The 23,312-nt window shown below is 44.3% G+C and overlaps 1 long non-coding RNA gene across 1 annotated transcript; it reads right to left on the bottom strand.

Moving 5' to 3' along the window:
- Window positions 1-2,089: 2,089 nt before the first annotated feature.
- On the bottom strand, window positions 2,090-22,120 carry LOC129474633 (uncharacterized). Its single transcript, XR_008654594.2, has 3 exons — window positions 21,949-22,120; window positions 3,782-4,001; window positions 2,090-2,356 (listed from the first exon to the last, which is right to left on the bottom strand). It is a non-coding gene; the product is annotated as an uncharacterized lncRNA (long non-coding RNA).
- Between the last annotated feature and the right edge of the window lie 1,192 nt (window positions 22,121-23,312).

Below are 23,312 nucleotides of genomic sequence, written 5' to 3'. Positions count from 1 at the left end.
CGACCCGCAGTGGGGCGGCAGGCGCTTGGCGCAAGCAGCCCCTCTAGCAGCGGCCGACGGTTGGGAGTCTGAGATTTGTCTCTGATATTCAGGCCGGCGTGTTTCAAGGTTACTTTTCAGTCACAACCGAGGTGCCCACAGCATTTCGTAACTAAAACAAACAGGGCAGGAGGTGGGGAGGGAGGGGTGAGGAGAGAAGAATCCAGGAATCAATGATGGGGCATATGGAGTTGACTTCAAGAGCGTCGCTGTGCTCTCTGTCTTCCAGAGGGACTGCTTTATAGAAATTAGAAACTCCAGCAATCGTATACTTTTATTTCCCCTGCAGCTCTTGGGTTCAAAAATTGTCTTCTGTTCTGGGTTAGCCTGTGAGCCCAGATTTGGAGTGGGGGGATGGATATTGCAGGTGTTTGGATGTGTAGGCTCTTTCTTGGTTCTGAAAACATGGCTGGGCCTTCGGGATCCAGCCCTGTACCCACCCCCTCAGACACAGAGAAAGCATCCAGCCCACCTGTCCAAAATTGGGGGGGATGGTGGCAGAAGACAGGCGAGATGGCAGACACGGAGCTTCGCATTGAAGCTTGAGTAAGAGTAAGGCTGGAAGGCAAGCGAGGAGGGAGCAGTAGGCACAGGGGAACCACCTCCCCAACCCCAGGACTCAGGTCCGCACGGTTTGGGACACAGGAGGAAGCTGCCGGCAGCACCTTTTGCTGCTGAAATGCAGATGGTTTGGACTATTCATAAAGAGGGCATTAATAAGCCCGCTGAGTGAGCGCCAGGGCGGGATTCTCCCACAAATTCAAGGTCTGCATCTCCGCGGAAGCCATGGCCATCGGTCCCCAGAGTGCTGAAGGCTCCCACGAGGGGCAGGCCAGCTCGGTGCGCCAGGGAAGGGGCTTGATGGTGTGTACGGCTACGTAGTGAACGTGGAGGTGTGCGCAGAGGAGTCAGAGGGGATAGATCCCCAGCATTTCCCACGGGGTCCCACCTAGCGCGTGGATGGGAGCAACTTCATCACTCCACCGAGGGCAGGGAAAGAGGAGTACTCATTGGAGCTCAAAGAATGAGCAATTTTTCAAATCTTTCTCCGCAGGCCAGGGCAGACACACACGCACGCACACACCCACCCCACCCCCAAAACTCAAAAGAATTTTATGGTTGACCTAGTCTGTGCGTGTGCTGTATGAGAGTGTTTGTGAGCTTATGTGGGTGCCCACTCCCCTTTCTATTTTGCTCCTGGTTGAAAATTTGGTCCCAGAAATTATTCCAGGAAAAGAAGGAGCGAGCTGGAGGGCCGCAGTAGGGTGCGCTACCCTTCCAAGGAGCTGACTTTGCAAGCCCCCACCTCCACCCCGGCACTATTGGTGGATGGGGTCAGGGACACCAGAGAGCGCTCGGCGGGGGCTTCCACAGTAACAGGGCGACCCCTGTCGGCCGCCAGGCCCGCGGGACCGACCCGAGTCCTCATTTACCCCCGCGTTCCCAACCCCGCAGCTCTGGCACCCGAGCACCTTCTCCCCCTCTCTCCCAGTCGCTCCGAAAACGCCTTCGGGGGAACTCGGCCTTTTTGGAGCCCCAACCCCTAAGTTCTGCGCGAACCCAAACCGCCCTCCTGTACCCTGACGAGGTTCTGGGAGCTCCAGTAGGGTAGGGCTGGAGTCTAGAGTCTCGAGCAGCCGCTCCCGCGCCCTCCTGGCACGCCCGCCCCATGGGAATGCGAGTGGGGTCTACGGTTAGCTTTAGGTAGCGGGGAGCGGGACACCAACGGGCTGCGAAGGAAGCAGGGACGTTCAGACAGCCTGGGGTTCGCTTCCCTTCCAGCTCAGCCGTCTTTGGAGCTCCTCCTTCCCGGAGCTCCGATTTCTAAAGGGTTATCCAGAGTTCTGGCTCAGGCTTGAATGCTGAAGATTGCTCCCGGAGTTTCTCTCCAGGAAAAAGTTCGCGGGGAACTTGGGCTGCAGATGTTTCTCCCGATCCCTCTTTAGTCTACGCTCATGTAGGGCCGAGACCTACAAAGCCCTTCCCTTTCCATTTTGCTAGGTCACCGCCGGCTTCTATAATAAAGCTGCTTTATAACTGAGGACTGTGCTTGGGGTTAGCACGCTATTTTTATTTTGGATGTTGCCTCAATGGCAAAGTCATAAGACTCGAGTTCAAATCCAGGCCTCCTTGCTCTCCCTGGGAAGAAAACACCCAGGCCATCCAGGTCTTTTAGGCCTTCATCTTGCTGGAACAATCCTGCGTTCCCCTAGCAAAAGTCCTCCCTAGAGCTCTCTTTGTCACATGAAACTAACCAGTGCAGAAGGGGCATCACTGAACAGAACTCAATTTTCCTAAGTGAGAACCCATGAAATACCTAAGGAGAAAAACAATAAAAGTCCCATTAATACTCCAATTCTTAAAACCTTTCAGATAGTAAACACCCAGGCAAGGCCTTGCTCAAAATTCCCCAACGTGTTTAGGGCAACATAAGGCAGATACGTAGGCAAGATGAAGGCAGAGGGGATGGAAAAGTGACAACACAATCTTGGGAAAATATGCATTTTTACTTTCTTATAAGCTTTTTAATTGGTAAAAAAGCAGATGTCCAAACACCCCTTATTCATTCTCTGGATGAATCTCAAGTCTCAATGAAGAAAAGGCATATCATGTGTCAAAGATTATAATCAACATTTCACTTTCTTTGGATGGGTTGTTATTTCTGAAATGTACTAAAAAATCAGCCTGGCACGGTGGCTCACGCCTGTAATCCCAGCACTTCCGGAGGCTGGGGCGGGCGGATCTCCTTAGGTCAGGAGTTCCAGACCAGCCTGACCAACATGGTGGAAACCTGTCTTTATTAAAAATACAAAATTAACAGGAAGTGGTGGCCCATGCCTGTAATCCCAGCTACTTCGGGGGTTAAGGCAAGAGAATCGCTGGAACCCGGGAGGCAGAGGTTGCAGTAAGCTGAGATCACGCCATTGCACTCCAGCCTGGGCAACAAGAGCAAAACTCCATCTCAAAAAAAAAAAAAAAAAAAAAAAGAAAAAAAAAAAAAAAAAAAAAAAAATCAGACCATCAAAATTTGTCTGCTTAGCACTGAGAATACCTTCAAACACTTATGTTGGCTTTCATAGTTCTTGGATGGTCAAAAGACCAGTTGTTTATGGAGGGGGCAATTGGAAAGGTCATTAGCTAAGAACACCTGATCAGAGGGTATTTATGTAAAAGAAAAAAATATCAGCATGTTGCAGCCTTCAGCAAAAGCTCAGGAAAATGCTGATAAAAAGGGAGGCAAGGTGCAACATTTTAAGTGTAATACTCTGCACCTGCATGCAATCTATCTCTCCACTGCAAGATCCACAAGAAAAGATGGAACATACATTTTTAAAATGAGAAAATAAAGTGAATTAAATAAATACGATGTTAGTAACATTGATTATGTTTGGTTGTAGAATTATATCTTCAATCTATATTTTTTGCAGTATGGGTTGTATCATTTAATATCATTGCTTTATTATTACATTCTCTTTTACTATTTTATGGAGCAATATGTAATAAGGATATTGGATCTGATGTTAAGGAAACTTTGGCAAAATAACTTGTGCAAATATTCATTCAGTTCTCATCCTTGAAAGGAGATCAGAGAAGCCACCATACAAACTGACGACAGGTTTGAGTTCTGAAAAACAAGTCATTATTATTTTGTCTTACCGGTGTCAGGGGATGAACTGCGATCTTCCCTGAGTTGAGAGACGAAGAGAAGAAATATTCATGTCAACTACAGGTATTGACTTACCAGGGTGGTTTCTGCATATTGTTTAGGGGAAGGAGACAGACTCTGTCCTCTGGGTGGGGTGCCTTTAAGATGGATCTGGCACACAGATCTCTTGCTTTATGCATGTAGAATTTGATCGTTGTGCCGAAGGTTGGGTTTCAGTTGTGGACTGTCCATCTTTTACGGGATTTCTCAGTGGATGGATTGAGCAGTTGCGGATTCCACTCCCATCTGTGTAGGTCTGTGAAGAAAGTCAGTGCTCTGCCCATTCTGGGCCAGGGTTTGACAAATATTTCTGGTATATACTTGACATCCTGTTCACCATTCTTGTGTTTTTAGCACATTTCTGGTATGTGGGACTATTATAGCAGGTAATTAAAATCATTGGAAGAGATAAAAATAAAAAATGACAACTTTTAGTAGCAACAACAACATACCATGGTGAGTGAGAATAAACTTTTCTTTGAGGGATGCTTAAATTAGATGCATCTGCATTTGTGGCCCTGGGAGCTATTTCATACATTTGGATGTTATTCTTGGGAGAAATCTCAGTTATTCCTGCCAAACAGGCAAGCAGTAAGCTTTATGAAGGACAAGAGTCATGGGGCATCAGTCACAGCCTACCTGGAGAATCCAACCCCAGGCATTCTTTCTTAGGAACCCTCTGTGTTATACAGGGAGGTAATTTAGAAGTGATACCATTAGGCCTATGAGTTGCTGATTACTTAGTTGGATAAACAAATGCACTTTCAACAAGCATGAAACAATGAAGCATATGAGAGACATGGAGATCAGAAAGAAGCTACTAAGTCCTGGGTTTCCTGGCTGATGCTTAGGAAGCAGTTGTTTGCTTCTCGTTTCCATCTCAAATGGTACACATGCTCTGAATCAACAAAAAGAGCTATATATAACTTGCTCTAATATTAAGCAATGACAAGGATGGGGAGTTTATATGTTTTGGATTCATTCAGCCAATATTTAATGAGCACTTACTATATTCCAGATGGTGGACAAATAGGCAAAGCCATGGGCTTCTAGAAACTAAGTCTGTTTTCCTCTTTTACTTCCTCCTTTCTCCCTTTTTCTGCCACAGGTCCCAGCCTCTTTACTTTTGAGGCTTCTTCCAATCATGACCCTGGAATTTCCAAGTGCTAAAATCCTATTCCAAAGGGAAGATTATACATTTCACCATCCTAAAATAGTCTAGCTGCTGGCAGAGATGGACTAAAACCCAAGGCGAAGAGCCTGTTTTGACCCAGAATCAATAGAAAAACCAAGGGCTCAGTTGTCAGGTAGACAAGCAGCCCTGTGGTAGCCCAATTCTGTCCTGTTGCCATTGGCAATTCCTCTACAATATCAGTTTCCTATCAAAGGGATAACTAGGGGTTTCTGGCTTCCAGGAGGAAGAAGGATGAAGGCGGCCAGAGGTGCTGCTGCACGTGATGGGTGCTGCTTGGGAGCTTCATCCTGTGTCAAGCATAGCTCCTAATGCTTTGCAATACATGTGTCTGCATTATTTAGCTCTTTGTTAATTTTACTCCCAAGAGTAACTGCAGAGGAAGGATTGTGGAGTTCTCTGCAAAAAGGAGAGCTTCAGGTAGGGGTACCATATGACTGCAACAGTGACCCACTGGGACTGGGCGAATGAACTAGGACTGGGACGGCCCCTCACACCCTTATGTGCATAGGAATCCCTTGGTGATCTTGTTAAAATGCAGATTCTGATTCCGCAGGGAGGGGCTTGAGTTTTGCATTCCTAACAAGCTTCCAAGGGATGCTGATGCTGTCAGTCTTGTCCACTGACCACAGGTGGAATAGCACAGCTTTAAAGACCTGTTTCTCTCATGGATCCTGTAGTCTATCCCTAGCTAGGTGGTGATATATGACTTGATAAAATGAGAAGTACACATTCCATTTCAGCTCCTGCAGGTTCCCTAGTGCATCTATGTCCTTCGCCTCTCAGCTGCTCTGAGCCACACGGACTCTTCTCGCAGCCACAGTTCATGGTCCCCAGCCCACAGAAGTCAGAACTTCTCTGTGCAGCCCAAGCGATGTAGTGGTCCTCCCACAAAGCACAGCTGCCCACCCCCTATGCCCCCTATGGTGCATTGTTAGCTCACCCCACACTCCCCCTCCTATGCTGTGTTTTCCGGAGACAGGGACCTCCCTGGTTGACTGGGTAGGAAAGGGGACCTGTGGCAATTATCAGTTCTCAATGTGGAAACTTCATTTTAAAAGTATATATATATATAAAAGCCAGACTGAGTAGTGTCAGCTGCAACCTCACTGCATCAGCAAACGCTCACCAAGACTTTTATAAATTTTCTCCTTAAGGAAGAGGCCCCAGAGAACTCAGACTGATTGTGCCCAGTTGCCCACCTCTGGGGCTGGGCTGGCCCTGAAGGTTATGCAGGGCTTCCCACTCAAAAGAAAAAAGGGATAGGACTGACCTCTCCCAAACATCCCCTGAACCTCTTCCTTGATCCCAATATGCATTTAAGAAACAAAATAGAAAGATCAAAAAGAAGGGAAAGTGAGGAAGAAATTCCTGCTTATTGAGTTTCAAATGAGATTTTCATGGTCCTCCTGGAAAAGACCTGAGTCTCTTGTGATGGCAACTGGAAATGGGAATTTTCCTCCACAAAATTTGGACTGACATTGAGTTGGCATTGCCTACCCATGCATAAGAAAATAACATTATTAGGAAAAATTAAAACTGAACCCATAGACTTCACAATTAACCCCTTTGTTAAGAAATACAACTGTTCTTAGTGTACCACTCAATTTTTTCCCAACATATATAACGGAAAATGCTCAGAAATTAAAATTTGTGTCTCAAAGATGAGAATAATTTTTCAAATTGGGCTTATTTAATTTGCAGTATACATTCCTAATTAGTGATAAGATAATTTGTCCCTTTGGGGGAATTGAAATGAAGCATTCATTCTGGAAAGGCTCGTTTCTTTCACATATGAACTGCTAAAAGGGAGGGAAAGTATTTCTTTCTGCAGGCAAATTAAAAAAATTCCTACCATATTTATAAAGGCACATAAATAATTAATGTAGAAACACTAAAAAATTTAGACCAATAATTAATCAATGTGTGCTTTTAAGGCAGTGTGGATTGGGGATAATAAAACTGGTGAAAAATTATACTAAGCTGCTTTGAGATTCCTGGATGGAACCGGATATAACACACAAACTTATTTTTCAGTTGTCCCTTTCACACCTGGCTACTAAATCACCCCATAGGTTGTCTCTGTTAGTCTAGAAGGTTGGAATATGTGATGCTGCCTGAGAATGAATTATACTATGTTATATGAAAAATTATGATGTAAGTGACACATAATATTCTCCGGAGGAGTCTACATGAATAAGTCTATACCTTTCAAAAGTTTAGGAGTTTAGATGTGCCCTTTAAGTGTGAAATCTGGCAAATTCATTCTTCTAATTCTTCAAAATAAACTGCTAAGTAGATGCTAATGTTGAGAAACATGGGTCAGAGTCCCTTAGGGTGGGAGCTCTGATCTGACCCTCACTACCCCCATTCTCATAGTTAAGTAGAAAGTGAAAAGAGACTTTTATCTCTACTCACCTGTTTTCTTTCATCCTTTTCTCCCTCTTAACATATTACATTTAGAAATACAGCATTCTTTCTTCATGTACATTACCCAAGAGTTTCCTCTACCTACCCTTCTCCAAATGACTGAGCTCTCAAAGACCAGAGAGAAGTCATGGTAGAGGCTAATATTTTCTTCAGACTTGATGATTCATGCAAGCCTTTTACATAAGGGAGTTCACTTTGGTTTTGGGAAAACTGGGGTGAGAGACACTGATGGCTCACCCAACCCTTCTGATCACAGCCTAGGCCCTCTGACCCAAATCTTGACCTGTTTTCATTTTATAATTTTCTTTTTTTCCCAAAAGGCATTCCTTTAGTGAGATGGAGAAGTTATCAGAAACCTGGGAGAAAACAAAATACTCAGAGGTAAAGTTTCCAGGTTATTGGAATAGTGTTTCTTTGTACATGTGTGTATGCCTATGTGTGTATGTATTTAACGTATGTGTGTGTGTGCAGTTTATCTACAATATACCCAAGATCTTATTGCTAGTGAAATATAGTTAAATAAACAATAACTCAACTTTATTACATAGTATCTTCTAGCTATTATAAGCAGTGATATCTCTATGAAATAATATAAAAAGTATGATCATTTTATAATGAAGACCTAAATGGTTGCAGGATATGAGTAACTTGATTTAAGTTTTATAAAAATAAACCCTGATTCTCTCACTGCATGGAAAAGGGTTGAAGTTTACACATCAAACTATTAATAATGATACACCTAGAGCGTGGGACTTAGGAGGATTGTGACAGGACTTCCACATTTTACCTTATATCTTTCTTACATTGTACAATAATCTCTTTTGATTTTGTCATAAAATAATTCTAAACAAACACTGATAAGTGCGGTCTTGGCCACCAGCTAGCTGACATGCTGCACATAAATATTTCTGGTTCTTATTAATCAAAACATATGCTTTTCTGCATCGTCTTTTAGAGAAAATGACCAGGCCCCCTCCCCTGCAGGAAAACAGTTCCTATTTATAAAAGGAGAAATTAAATTCGGAACACCCACAGGCCAGGAGAAGTCAGGTAGGAAAAAGAAACCACCAAGACTTAATAAATCTGACTTAATTTTTAAAAAAAAAGTGGTTGTCACGGGGCAGACCTAAAGAACCAGCTAGTACTTAAATTGCTGTGGCTCTTAATTGCTTATGGTCCTCAGGAAGTGAAAGGATTGAAATGCAGGCTCTATGTGGCTTCACTTAATTAATATTTATGACTGCAGAAGAAAATTAAATAAGGCAAATGGTGTAATTTTAAACAGCCTGTGGTCATGGTTAGCAGGACTCACAACAAATTCAGAAGCAAGAAATGCAAGCATACTTTGGGCATGCGTGGTTTCAGTTTTCATTTTTTATGCCTGGTGATGCCTCCAATACCAATATCTTGGAACATTATGGTGATTGTTTTCACTTATCATGCTTTGCATGTTTCTTTGTTTTTGTGATTGGTTGTCTGAAAGAAGAGTTTATTTTTTCTGGGGGTGGAGAGATTGGGGGATGCACAAAGATGTTAGCTTTGGAATCATCTATAATTTCTCAGTGGATGTTTTTAGGACGTATATTTGCTATTTACTGACTTTTTTGCCTGGTTTGATGATTTGAGTTTTTCCATTTTGAGAGCAGAGAGTTGATGAGATAGCATCAGTTCCTGTAATGAGGAATCTGGACTATAAGTCTGTGTGATAATCAATGTTTATTGAATGGATGGATGGGTAGATGTGTGAGTGGATGGATGGGTGGATGGGAGAATAGAGCACAGATTCTATGTTACTTGTATTTAAAAACCCAGTTTACCTGTGAGCACTGGTTTTGAAGAGATAGAATTAGATAATAACAAATCCTAGACGGAAGCTTTTCAAACTTCCGTTCGTGACCCATTAATGTGTGTGACAGCAATTTACTTCATTACAAGTACTGGAAAAGAAAATAACGGAATAGAAGTTCTCAACTCATCTCACACAGTAAACAGAGTCTTGGAAAACCTCTGTTTCTGTTATAAATGTGTGTGTAACTGCATTTGGATGGAAAATGCATTCCTTACTGTGGGTTCTCATCTAGAAAGCCTAAGCGACCGTATACACTGGGAGCTGAGGGCCCATTAGCTCTCCTTGCAAGGAAGCTTCAGTTTTCTCATCTGCAAAAGGGGGATAATAGCAGAAGCCACCTCTTCATACTAGGTAAGGATGACATGAGTGAGACTCATGGTGATGGCTTAGCCCAGAGTCTGGCATAGTGAGAACATTTAATCAATTTTTTTTCTCTCCTGTATCCTCTGCAGCTTCTCAGCATGACAGCTGAGAAAGTTCTCAACATTTTACACAGAGATGCATTATACTATGTTTTATAATCTGTCCTCTCAACTCTTACTTAAAACAACCCTTTTAAAAAAATAAACACATTTGCTCAAAATGACTCCACACATTTGAAAAGATTATTTCTCATCTCTATACATGATATAGTAGCTGTGCTGAGCTCTGGGCCAAAGACTGCTCCAGAATTAGAAAACATGTTCTACCCACTTGTGACTGTCCCTAGCCAAGCGCCAGACCTTGTCTTCAATTCCATGGCTTTCCCTTCGTTTGAAGGCTAAAGTCAGCATTTCATTTTTACTGCTGTTAATAACTCCCAACTTTTCCATATTTCCAATTTTTTCTAAAGTCTTTACTACATGCTAACACTGCCTCCATTTTTTCTCTGCCCTCTTCCTGAGGTCGCTTGGTCCTAGAAGCCTCAGCTTCCAAATGTTTTTGCAACCTCCCTGTTACCCTCCCTGGTAACATGCTGTTCACCATTCCACTTTCTGATTTCCTTTTCTATTCCTTTAGTAGTCTCTGCACTTCCCCTCCTCTTGATCTGTAAAGCCATCTTTCTTCCAAGTGATGTTCTCCGGGTGACCTGAATCTGGCAGAAGCCTCCTCCATCCATCTTTCTAGAAGGACCCTCAGTTGCCAGAGCCAGTCTGACACCCTCTTCCATACCAGCTGCTTCAGACCAGCCCAGGAGGCCTGCTCTGGGGGTGGAACCATTGTCAAGTTTCACCCATTAGCTAAAAAAATGCCACTTGGATTCATTTGCAGGTAACTGAGAAAGTCATACTCTTTAAGCTCACCAACATAGTTACATAGTTCATAAAAAATATTGCTCCCTTTTCCAAGGGACTTTCTTAGTTGATGAGTGGGAGCAGAGGTCCCCATGATCAGCAGCTGGTTTGCACATTGCTGGGAAACACAGAAGACAGGTTGGTCACTGGACAGGGGGTGCAGAGCCCAGCGATGGAGTGCACAGGGGTGGGTGTTGAGAAGGAGAATGCACTTCTTAACTTTCCAATAGCGTTACTCAGTATTTTCTTTTCCTTAAATAGTACTTTAGCTCACTTATCAGATTTCAACTTACTTTTACACACAAAAGTATGACTTGAGGTCTTCCCAGGTTCACACGTATAGAATGACCTCTTCCTTTTAACTGCAGTGCAGTGTGTATATTCCATAGTTCATTAGTCAGTCTATTACTATCGGTGTCTCAGGTGAGTTCCCCAGAAGCAGAGCCTGAGGAGAGGACTCCTGTGCATGAGAATTACCAAGTCAGTGTGCTTCCCAGAGAGGTCTATAAGGGAGTGCGGAAGGCAGGGAAGCCCAGTGTGGGCCATTTCAGGCTATGCCCAGCAGAGAGGAGCTTCAGACTGGTCCTGAAGGGGACTCAGGTGTGTGAACGAAGGTCAGCGCTGCACCCATCATTGGTTTAAGGGCCCTCCTGGGGGCAGGGGTCTCACACATTCCAGACACGTGAAGCTGTCTATGAGAATATACCAGGTGGCTCTGGGCACCCAAGAGCAGTCTATGATGAAGAGCTTGCAGGTGCAGAAGCTTGCTGAAAGCTCCACAGCAGATGGCCCTCTCCTTTTTATTTGCAGCCACAGTTGTGACACGGGTGTGACCTAATGTTGGCCTTAGCTCTTATTTAAAGGCACGTTTGTTTGTTTCCCAGAGAAGCTCAGCCAATATTCATTTGACAAACACCAAATCCCTAGTATGTCCCGTAAGCTCACATTACAGCTCATGGGGCGGCATGAATGTCCTCCAGGAGTTCACACAGCTGGGAGTAAACCAGAAATAGGTATGAACACAACAAAATTCATCATTGCAGCAGCAGGACTGTGCACCCCTGAGATAATAGCAATTCACTCTTCCTTGGCTGGAAGGGAGGGGTGCTTCTTGCTTGAGGGGCTGATATTTAAGCCAAACACTGGAGGAAAAGAAAGTTTGCCAGGCAGAAAGTGACACAGGGCTCCTGGAGTTGGGGTGGGGAGGCAATGCCAGCACAAAGACAGGGGAGCAACTGGGCAGCGGGTGTTACGGCAGGAGCTTCCTGGGAAGGGCAGCAAGAACAGCTCGGAGACAAGAGAGAATTGGTCTGAGGAGCTTTGAGGCTAGGGAGTTTGGCCTCTTCCCTTGGGAATGGAGAGTCACAGTGTTCTGAGCAGGAGAGAAAAGCCCAGGATGGGTTTGCAACAGCTCCTCTCTCAGTAAGGTGGAGAGAAGTAGAGATTGAAACCAGGATCACTACTCAGTGGACACTGAGGTGTCACTGGGCTTGTTGGTCTGCTGCTGGGAGTACAGACCACAAGCTGCCTTCAGCTGTCAGCCCTTTCAGGGGTCAACTCAACTGCAGAGAGCACTTCCCTTGAGGTCGTGGTCTTTTCTAGGGTGGCCCAAATCCAGTCTTCTTGGATGACAGTCTACAAGGGCCTGGCCATCTCAGCCAAACTCAGATAACTCTGAGAACTATACCAGCTCTGGGGCTCACCATACAGTTGGCCAAGGCTGCTTTGGGGACCAGATTCTCCCTCTGCTCACTCCTGCCTTCTTTCCATCTCCCCAATCCCTGCCAATTGGCCCCACTGACTATAAACACACCACATGCTAAACTCCAATTGAAAGGCTGCCTTTTTGGAGTCCAGCTGAGACAACCACTCGGGAGGCTGTAGCTCCAACCCCGATAGAGAGGATGGGTGTGGGAAAATCCCCTCCAGTTTCCACACACAGTGGAGACAGCTCAGTTTTGGAAGGAGAGATCTACCTCTCTGGTAGATCAGGCCTCTGATGGTTTCTCCAGAAAACTCCAAACCCACACAGACAGGAAAGTGTCAGGTAAAATGAAAACATAAAACCTGGGCTCAAAAGTTCTGTGTCTTAGTTTTGGCTCTCCCAGAAATCCACTCTGATGCAAAGATTTGAGTGCAAGCAGGATAATTGGCCAGGAAATGCTGGTAGGGGAGTGATGAGGTGAGAGAGGAAAGGGAAGGCAGCCAGGCAGGGGCCTGCCATCAGGCAGGTTACTACTGTGGGGCACTGATGCTTAACTCTGCTGGGACCTCTGGGAGCCAGAGTAGAACATGTGCCTCAGAGTTGTCTCTCGCAGAGGTAGGGGAGCTGAGGTATTAATGCACCAACTCCTGTCAGTCACTGACTGACAATGGCTGCTCAGGTGTCTTAATTCTCCAGGTACTTCCAGTCCTTTGTGGGTAGGATAGAGTTCTGCTGCTAGAAATTACCCCGAAGCACAAAGGTGCACATAGTGGCAGGTGGGAGGTAGGCATGTGGGATATACTCAGGGCTCAGATATTATCTAAGTTTTAGTGTCTCCATTTCCTAATGGCAAGAGCTTAGAGGCCTCATCCATGCAGAGCTTCAGCTCTTTAGTCATCAAACAAGGATAATGATACATGTGTTGTAATTGTTGTGAGGTTCAAATGTGAATAATATCTTTAAGAATGGCTGAAGGGAGAGACCAGTAGACATATAATATTAATCACATTTCCTGAACTCCCAAACTGCATTCTCAAGTGTGGAGAGGCCACGAGTCCCCTTCAACTCATTTAAGATAGAATCAACTTGGCACGGTGTGGTGGCTCACACCTGTAATCCCAGCACTTTGGAAGGCCGATGTGGGCAGATCATGAGGTCAGGAGATCGAGACCATCCTGGCTAACATGGTGAAACCGTGTCTCTACTAAAAATACAAAAAATTAGCTGGTTCTGGTGGCGGGCACCTGTAGTCCCAGCTACTTGGGAGGCTGAGGCAGGAGAATGGCATGAACCCGGGAGGCGGAGCTTGCAGTGAGCCAAGATCACACCACTGCACTCTAGCCTGGGCAACAGAGTGAGACTCCATCTAAAAAAAAAAAAAAAAAAAAGATAGAATCAACTTTTCAAACTTGGGTCTTCAGAGTCATGGGTGGTGAGTCACCTGCATTCACCAAACGTGATATTCTGCCAACGACCTGTGGGCCTATTCAATGAGGTACTGGAAAGATATCTCAGCATTCAGAAATGTTACTGCCCCATTTTTTAGGGATAACATTTAGGAACAGTGAGGTCAGTGTCACCTGGAGGGTCAGCAGCTGAATGCAGAATAGAGAACCCTTCTTCTTCCCTCAAGATGCTCACTGAGCCCAAGGCTTCTTTTTTTTTTTTTTTTTTTTTTTTGAGGTGGAGCTTTTCTCTGTCGCCTAGGCTGGAGTGCAGTGGCAGGATCTTGGCTCACTGCAACCTCCACCTCTCAGGTTCAAATGATTCTCCTGATTCTCGCCTCTTGAGTAGCTGGGATTATAGGTGTGCCACAATGCCTGGTTATTTATTTATTTATTTATTTATTTATTTACTTATTATTATTATTTTTTGAGACAGAGTTTTGCTCTTATTGCCCAGGCTGGAGTACAATAGCGCAATCTTGGCTCACCACAACCTCCGCCTCCTGGGTTCGAGGGATTCTTCTGCCTCAGCCTCCCGAGTAGCTGAGATTACAGACATGTGCCACCATGCCAGGCAAATTTTTTTTTTTTCTGTATTTTTAGTAGAGACGGGGTTTCTCCATGTTGGTCAGGCTGATCTCGAACTCCCAACCTCAGGTGATCTGCCCACCTTGGCCTCCCAAAGTGCTGGGATTACAGGCATGAGCCATCACACCTGGCGCTTAATTTTTGTATTTTTAGTAGAGATGGAGTTTCACTCACCAGGTTGGCCAGGATGGTCTCGAACTTTTGACCTCAGGTGATCTGCCCGCCTTGGCATCCCAAAGTGCTGGGATTATAGGCAGGAGCCGTCGTGCCCGGCCAAGGCTTTTTAAAATTTAATTAAATTTTATTATTATTATTATCATTACTTGAAGGAGGCATATGGAAATGCCCAGTTTGAACAGAAACTTCCTAGAACTATGCATTTCCAATGCTCAGTGGTGAAAGAGTCAGCTAGAGTATTGAGTAATGGTGAACTGTGTTCCCTATTAAATAGAAGGTAAATGATTTCCCTGCTTTGAGTTTCCTGGTGTGGTGATTCACTTGCAGTGAATAGGGACTCCTGATAAGATACTACCATCATGGAAAATCTTCAAGGAAAGCCTAGATATCTAGCTCTTCCCTGAACACCAGAGGCAAGAAAAGGGACTATATCTGGGGGGCTCAAATAGACTACAGGGGAAAGCGCTTATAATTTGACCGGAAGCACTTTTGTGCAAAATACCAGGACGGTGATAATTCCTACCATGTGTCAGAAGAGTCCTCCAGTTTTCAGGGCCATTGCTACAAAGTACTGGTGGAATTTCTCCTGTCCTTGTAAGAACTCTCACTCCTGAGTCTCAGATTTACTTTTAACCGAAAGCCTTTGATTTGATCCCCATGAGGCTAATGGGACCTTAAATCCATCACAAGACTCTTTGGAATTTATCTGGAGATTCCACCCTCTCTGTATTTTTAATCACAGTCTCAATGTGATAAAACTCAATAATTGAGTTTTATGTTCTAGTCATTAATCATTTTAATTTTAAAAATAGATAACATTTGAAATACTACTTCCCCTTTCCTAAGCTTCTTTCAGCCAGCACTGAGTAAGTAAAGCCTTAACTATGCCCTCTGGTTGAAAAAAAAACCCCACACATAAACCTGTTATGTTTCAGACTTTATGATCTGAGCATAAAAAGAGCTGAGCCTTTGATTCATATTCTATTCCATCAGGAGTATAGAGGTACTGAAGGGATTTGCATGTTTAAAGGAGTGTTCAGAACAACCCATATAATGAATTCTCAAGGGTCTTCGCAGAGGAATTGCTATTCATCTCCCACCATTGATGTCTGTGGTGGGGTCTGAGTTCTCTGGGGATGTTGAGTGGATGCCAGTGCTCAGCCGCAGCCAATCATAAGGCATCTGGGCAGAGGCCTCCATCTTGCTTGGACTTGGGAAGGTAGAGAGGGTAGGTTGAGTGGCTTGCAGGCTGCACCAGCTGGTGGACAGGTGGTGTGTGCAGGTGTTGAGGGATAGGTGATGAGGTTGGTTCCTTCCCTTAAACAATTTATTATGGAGCACCCCCTTTCCTAGGAGTCCAAAACCCAGAGGGATCCAATTTCCTGCTTTTAAGTTGGCAATTGCATGGATCACCACATTTTCTTGTGAGAAAAAATGTGAAGGCAACTGGCCTGGGAAGGAAACTTTTGGCCACTAGATTGGTAGAAAATTCTACATTACAATGTTCTAAGGTGTGTCTTTATTAAAACTGCAGCATGTCCCAAGTACCTGGAAGGGTCATGGTTGGGTTTACTTAAAATTTGACAAGAAAAGGTGAAGGCACACCAGTCCTGCACGTTGAAAGCACTGTTTCTCAAAGGGTTGTGTGAGAAGGAGCTAGGACTGGGCTGGGAAAAAGCTCAGCTTTTCTTTAGCTTGGTCTTACTCATCAACACCACCTTTTCCTTGCAACTGTGTCAACACAGTGGGCAGAACCTTCTCTGTTAGTCACTACCTTTGATGTCTGGGGAGCTCTGCTTCCCTATCCCCAAGAGTCTCTTATCAGCCCCCTGCCAGGCATTCTTTTTCCTCAGGGTTCTGTTAGTAATTGCTTCTCCCTGAGACTTCTCATACAGCCTAACAGGTGGTCTAAGCCAATGGTATTCACTGGTTGAGGAGAGAAATTGATGGATGGTAGTGGGAAAGAACATGACCTTTAGACTCAAGACCTCGATTTGAGTCTGTCACTTATGAGCTGAGTAGCATTGGGCAGGCACTTAACCTCCCTAGGCCTCAATTTCCTCATCTTCCTCAAACAAGATCATGCTTTCTCCTTCCTCCAGGCATCATGGAGATTAGATCTGCAATGCACACGGTGGTGACCCAGAGTGGGCCTGCTGTAGATATTAACCAGTACCCAGAATACTCTATATGGTTTCTGTGTATGTTGGCTATTGCAGGGTGTAGAGTAGCTGGATGGATCTTCACTTGATTTGGAAGTGGTCTGACTTACACCACATGCTGTGTGGGGCCTGAGAAGCTCCCTTAGGGAGGATCATAAAACAGATGTCATCCATGGCAGCTGCAGGCCTTGCCTTTAAACTCCCAAGCACTCACCTGTGCAGCCAGGTGCCTACTCCAGGAGGAGAAAATGGTGCCAAGGGTGTATTTCTTTTGAGGGTGGTTAATGTTTCCTCCAGTAAAACTGGATCCTTAACTAGTTGTTACGTCATCAACATCATCATTATGTGAAGGAAAATTCTAACATTTTAAATTGATATCTTAGAGGGCAATCATATTCTCCCACAGAAAATCCTGAGTTACACAGAATTTGTACACAGAAATTGTTCTAACTCAAGGCAAGCATTTTTTTTTTTTTTTTTAGTGGTTATTTCTAAAGAAAGAGAAACAAGCTTACTCTAGGCATTCTCCTTCTCAACAGCTTGGGAAAGACATTGGACATAGACTCAAATGACCCAGCTTTGCCCCAGCTCTGTCTCTTGGGAGCTGGGTGACTCTGAGTGAATTGGTTAATTTTACTGAGCCTCAGAAGCTTAACCTTTTAAAATAAAGTGAACACATCCAGCTGTCCAGAGACTGTGAAGGTGGCATGAGATCAGTGGAGGGTAGGAGCTTTGCCAGGCTTTGGTTATCCCACAGCTTGGGGGCCACGGACACAGGGAAGTGCATGCTGGACAGGTCTCAGAACTCATCTCAAAAACCATAAACCTTTCTGAGCATGGAAAGGGTTTGGTTCTTCCCAGGGGTTTGGTTCTTGCAGAGATACACATTTGTTGATGATGAATAGGAGAGCAAATTTTTATTATTGAAAATATTGAACCAGTGCCTTTGTCGCCTCATCAGTCATATTCTCTTTCAACCCATCCACTGTGAAAGTGAAAGGGAATCCGTGAGGGACAGGTTGAGGAGTTTTTCCTAGATCAGTGCATTAGTGCCCAGGAGCCACCTGGAGGTCTTATTACACATTCTGAATCAGAAGGTCTGGAGTGAGGAGGGGAGAGCTGCGAGTCAGTATTTTTTACAAGCCCCCAGGCAATGCTAATCTCCCATTCCAAGGGCCACTCTTTGAGAGTCTAAGGCTAAGAATAAAATGCCTTTGACCTACTTTGAGGTTTAGTTTTCTCCTTCTTGAGCCCAACAGCAGAGAAATAATCTTAAAACCAGGTTTTGGGGAAAGAGAAAAAAAAGTTTTAAACTCCCAAATCCTCCCTTACATATCCAGAATGAGGACTGAATGACTCAGACCCTAGAGGTTTTCCATGAGCCATGGCAAGGGGAGGTTACAGGAGGCCATGTGAAAGCACTGCAGGCAACAAGAAGCAGATAGGAGTATCTTCCTGATTTTTGAGAGGAGGGCCAGAGGAAGAAGGAGAGGAGTAGTTAGGGCCCAGTCTAGCCTTCCTTAGGGCCGATCTCAGGAAGAGGGAGGGTAGGGAAACACCTAGGAGGTATTTTGTGAGACTCAAGAGACAATTGAACACATGCTCCTGTTTCCCTCCCCAGCAAGACCCCCCAACACGGCAGCTCCACAATGGCAAGGACGGGCATGGGTTTGGGATGCGGGGTTTTGACACTGTGTGTTCAGTCTTCTTCACCTCCTCCATGGTGACGAAGAGAGCCGGGCATTGCTATGGGCGTTGTGGGGGTGAGTGCAGTCCCTGAGGGATGAGACCATCGTGCCTGCTGTGGGTTGGATCCGCAGTCCCCCCAAGGTGAAAGGGAGCCATGTGTGTGGACTCTCCCCCCAACAGTCCTGATCCAGGCCCATGCTCAACAGACACTTTAGCAAAGGGAGCTCACAAAGTTGCCCCCAAAGAACCAGGCAGAACCGGCACTCTGCAGTGGCACCAGAGGATATTGTCTCAACCAGGGGAGGGGAGATGCCCTTTACCTGGGAGCCACAAATACAGGAGCTCCGCATAGGGACCAGGCCTCCCCTAACACCTGAAGGGACATAAGCATTTCCTGGAGGCACCTTGAAGAGACACAAGAAGGATAAACAGCTGTAGTGGAAGGTGGCTTTAGAATAGATAGGCTAAGAGGCTGACTGATGCGGCTTACACAGAGGAGGCTGTTTCTCTCCACAAGTCAGCTTGCGCAGCTTCCCCCAGTCATTACAGGGAAAAAAGTGGGAGGAACTTCAAAGCTGAGTCCAATTATAGGAAATAAAGAAGTTATTTTTTCTTGGCACATGGGAACAGTGGTGTGGAATGTCAGTCCTGCTATAGTACCATTTAATCGATACACAAAACTAAATCTTACCACACTGAAATAAAACTATTAAATTCATATGCTTTATACTATGTATTTTACCTAATAACCATGACAGTAAATGAGATATTTTATCGTCTTTTAAAATTTAACATTGTGTTACACATATTTCCATGTATTGTCTAGATTTCTTACTCTTTATTTTGTTATATTCAACCTTGTTAACATTTAGTGTGAAAAATGACAAATATGTGTTTATGTGTGAATGTGTATACACACTTTGTGTGTGTAATATATACGCTGTTATGTGCTTTTGCCCACCTAAAATTTATATGTTAAAGTCCTAACCCCCAGTACCCAAGAAGGTGACTATTTTTGGAGATAGACAGGATCTTCAAAGAGGTAACTAAGTTTAAATGAGGTCATTTAATGGATGGGGCCTATTTAATATTAGGATGCAGACACACAGAGAGAAGAACATGTAAGACGTCCATCTGCAAGCCAAGGAGAGAGGCTTCAGGAGAAAGCAACCCTGCTCACACCTTGATCACAGACTTGTGGCCTCCAGAATGGTAAGAAAATACATTTCTGTTGTTTAAGCCTCCCAGGGTATGGTACTTTGTTATGGCAGCCCTAGCAATCGAATACGGAGAGTAATATACCTATTAGACATACATGTCAATGTTCCCTTTACAGGAAATGATGAACTCAGCAGTAATTTAATAAGAGATGACTTAGAATTGTAAATTCTTGCGCACTCATATGATGAGTATTTATTGGGGACCTTCTGTGGATGAGCTGTGGCGCATATGATCTGCTCCTTCACATGTACACCTATAAATTCATCCAACACATGGTGATTTGGGTTGCTAGATGAGAGGCAAGCAAATTGCTTTTGAGAGGGGAGGCTCAGTGAAGAGGCATTTAAGCTGGGTTTGGATGGGAGAGACAGAAGAACATCCCATTTGGGAGGAACGCATGAGAAATAATATGGAGCAGAGACGTAGACATGTTCCGGAAATAGGGACTGGATAGTAGGGTGGGAATATGGGCAGATCATAAGGGGAAGGTGAGAGACGGTCAGGGAGGTCAAGGACTGGCCAGATTGTGCTGGACCTTGAAAGCCAGGCCCAAAATCCTGGTTTCTTTTTTAACAGGGAATGAGGAGTAACGGAATTTTTCAAAGCTGGGAAGTCACATGATTAAAGTGGTAGATTAACCTGCTAGAAACACCTAGAATGTAGAGTGAGGGTGCACTAGAAATAGGAAAATAGATGGACTTTGCAGTAATCCAGATGCAAGGCAACTGAGAAGAGGGCAGGAACGGGAGGTGTCCAGGAGCTGGAGAAGAGAGGATGCTCAGGACCTGGCAGCTTACTTTTCATCTCTAGGTAAATTAAATACTTTCTCATAGTTTGGTGCCCTTCATGGTGCTGCTACCTGCCAGGCTTGAGAGAGTAAGAAGCTGGAGGTCTCTGCCTTTTCTGTGGCTGCCCAGAACGAACCTCATTGGTTCTGCTGAATGAGTATCATTGGCGTATTTATACTAGAACTCAGTTCCAGACAACAGCACTTGAGAATCAAGATAAGAGAGTGTTATTGTTAGTGGGAAATCAGTGGGCCAGTGGAAGAGCTAGAATAGTGAGTGACAGTTGTCTTGCTGGTTACTTTCAGCATTGGCACAAAGGGGTGTGGTGTTGGGCTAACTGAATTTGCATTCAGATACTTTGTCCTCCCACTGGCTGAAGTTCCACTGCACAGAGATTATGCCTTGGGTCATGTGGCTCTTGTGAGGTGAATGCCCTTTATGAGGAACGAGAACTACGACTCTCTAGGACCGGCTGGGATAAGGCCTTGGACGTGGTGCCTATCTGGTTCTAGCCCCTTGAGAAGGAGCCATCTATTCTGTATTAGCCTGTTCAAATAGGGCCTCCAGCATGCTGTCTTGGCTGTCTTGGATTTACTCTAAAATTCTAATTTCTTGATGAAGATTTTGGTGGCTACAAATTGCTGCTCTTCCTCTGGGCACTGGAATGGATGGGTGTCCTAGTTTGGATTTTCTAGCTCAGCCCTAAAGAGGAAGAAGATTTCTGCTAAAGAAGAAGGCTTTGCCTGGAGTTTCTGGTGCTGGCAAGTGTCTTGGGCCCACTCTTGAACTAATAGGTTCAACTTTATCCCCTGGCCACAGGTATAAACTCAAGAGTGAACTATTTATGCCATGTAAGCCACGCAGGCTGCAGGTATTAGAAAAACAGCTGCAGTACTCTTCTGAAAAGTCATCTCTGCTCTCCCTTTCTGAAGGTGGTGGAAGAAACTTGTAATCATGAGAGCTGCTGGGATCCATTTGCAACCCTGCGTGATGCTGACCACACAGAATGAAGACGAGAAAAACAGAATCCAGAGGCCTTGACTTTTTTACTGGGCCACAGTATCAAACAAACTCAAAAGCTTCCCTACCTCTGGACTTCCAGTTATGTGATCCCTGAAAGGCATCCACGTATGGCCTTTTCCCAGTAAGGCTTTAGTTAGGTTAGCTAAAATGTTAGCAAAGTCTAATCTTATTGGCAGAAAAAAAATTGCCTTTTACTATGTTTGTATCTTTCAAAGACCTCATAGCCCAGCAGACTTCATAAATGCTGGTGAATTTCTTTCAAACCATTGTCAAATAAAACCTCCCATCTCCAATTAGCATAATGTCTCCATTCTGAAAGTCCAGGAGGCTTCTTTACTTTTTTATTCTAAAAATATCTATACCAGGATTGCAACAATTATGAGGATTGCTAACAAGAAAAACTCCTGAAACTTTTGAGAATGGGATTTGCATTTGCAAAATGATTTGCAACCAGACCTGCCAGGTAGCACTTCACGGAAATCAAAAAATGGGTTTTGAATATCGAGATTATGTTTTTTTGGCATCCAAATTCATAGTAAAATCACCTTTCTAGCTGTCTGCAGTAGATGTGACTAAACTCTCAGAATAGCTTCCACAAGTGCTGAATACTTTTGATAAAAGTTGATGTAGCTGGAACACAGTTACATTTGACTGACTTACCTTAATTCTCTAAATCAGCTTATTGCCCAAACAGCTCCTCAATTCGGGTGTCCCCATGCTGCGGCCACCTTCTCTAGGTGCCAGAGCCCGCTCCTCCACCCTAAATAACTGCGACTGTGGCAGAGGCGTTTGGGTTGGTTTAAGACGGCAGTATATCCCCCTGTTTCTTCATTCAGGATTTCTTTCCTTCAAAGGAGACTTTGTGTTTCCCAAGTTTCCTTCTTCTGCTTGTATGAATCTAAAATGAATCTGAACTAAAAGTACTTGTTGAGTGGTTATGCTCCCAACTGTAATTTGGAGTCAAGGTATGAATATTTTATACTCAAAGAGTCACTGAAGATTTGTAGGAGGCTTTTAAAAATAAAATGAATACACTCATTTTGTTGGCTCAGGTAGACTATAGCTGGGGGAAAACAAAAATACAGGACGAGCCCTCAATCATGAGTCTTTAAAAATGAATCAGGATTTGTGTTTTGGGATAATCAGGAGTCCCTGTGGTGAGTACACAGTGTCCTTTGGAGGAAAGAAATGCCAGCCTGAAGGAGAACCGGGAAACAAAAACAAAAGCCACCCAAATGCTCCAATCTCGTTTTAAACCAACCCAAATTCCAGAGGTGCAGTTTCAGAAGGGAGCTCTTCATACCCTGGCAGAAATTAGGTGTCAAGCTAGAGAGCCAGTATTCAGATGCCTGTGGCTTCCTTTCACTGCAAAAATAGATTTAAAAAATAATCCAGTCTTTGGCACATTTTCTCCGAGACGGAGAGACCTGAGTAGCCCCTTTGCTTTCGCTGTATGTTTGTGTTGCACTGAGCTGAGGGCTTTGTGAGCTCATAGACTACTTCAAAAGCTGTTGAAAACAGTCAGAACAGAAACTGAATACGTGTGAATTAAGCATTTCCTTTTTTATATAAATCTGTGAGTCTTTTTTTTAAAATAACACCTATTGGTTTATATGGAGGGACCCCGTTAAGCAATTTTCACTGGATGGAGTTTCAGCTTGAAAGAACAAAAAGTAGAAGAAAAGTGTCTAGGCTCTTTTAACCTTCAAGCATGGCCACACTCAGGAGGATGATCACCTGAGAATCATAAGTTCTTTCCTGAAGACTCTGTAGAAGGACTTTTTGATTACAAATCATTCTTGACATTCATCAAGTACTCAAATATATGTTTTAATTGTGCCTGATGCACATTGCTTCTTTTATAATGCACTAATCTTACTCTAAGCAAAGTATGTAGCAATTTTGAGATAAGGAAGAAAGTTTCTGAGCTTTCATGAGGTGGCTGCCAAGATCATGACCACCTGTGGGGTGCTGGGTACATTACCCTTGAGAAGATGCTCTGAAATGACACTGTTTCTTCTTTC

This window comes from Symphalangus syndactylus, chromosome 24, assembly GCF_028878055.3.
Source record: "Symphalangus syndactylus isolate Jambi chromosome 24, NHGRI_mSymSyn1-v2.1_pri, whole genome shotgun sequence".
NCBI classification, from domain to species: Eukaryota; Metazoa; Chordata; class Mammalia; order Primates; family Hylobatidae; genus Symphalangus; species Symphalangus syndactylus.
The sequence above is the reverse complement of the archived record's forward strand: the minus strand, read 5'-3'. Positions and strand labels throughout refer to the sequence as shown.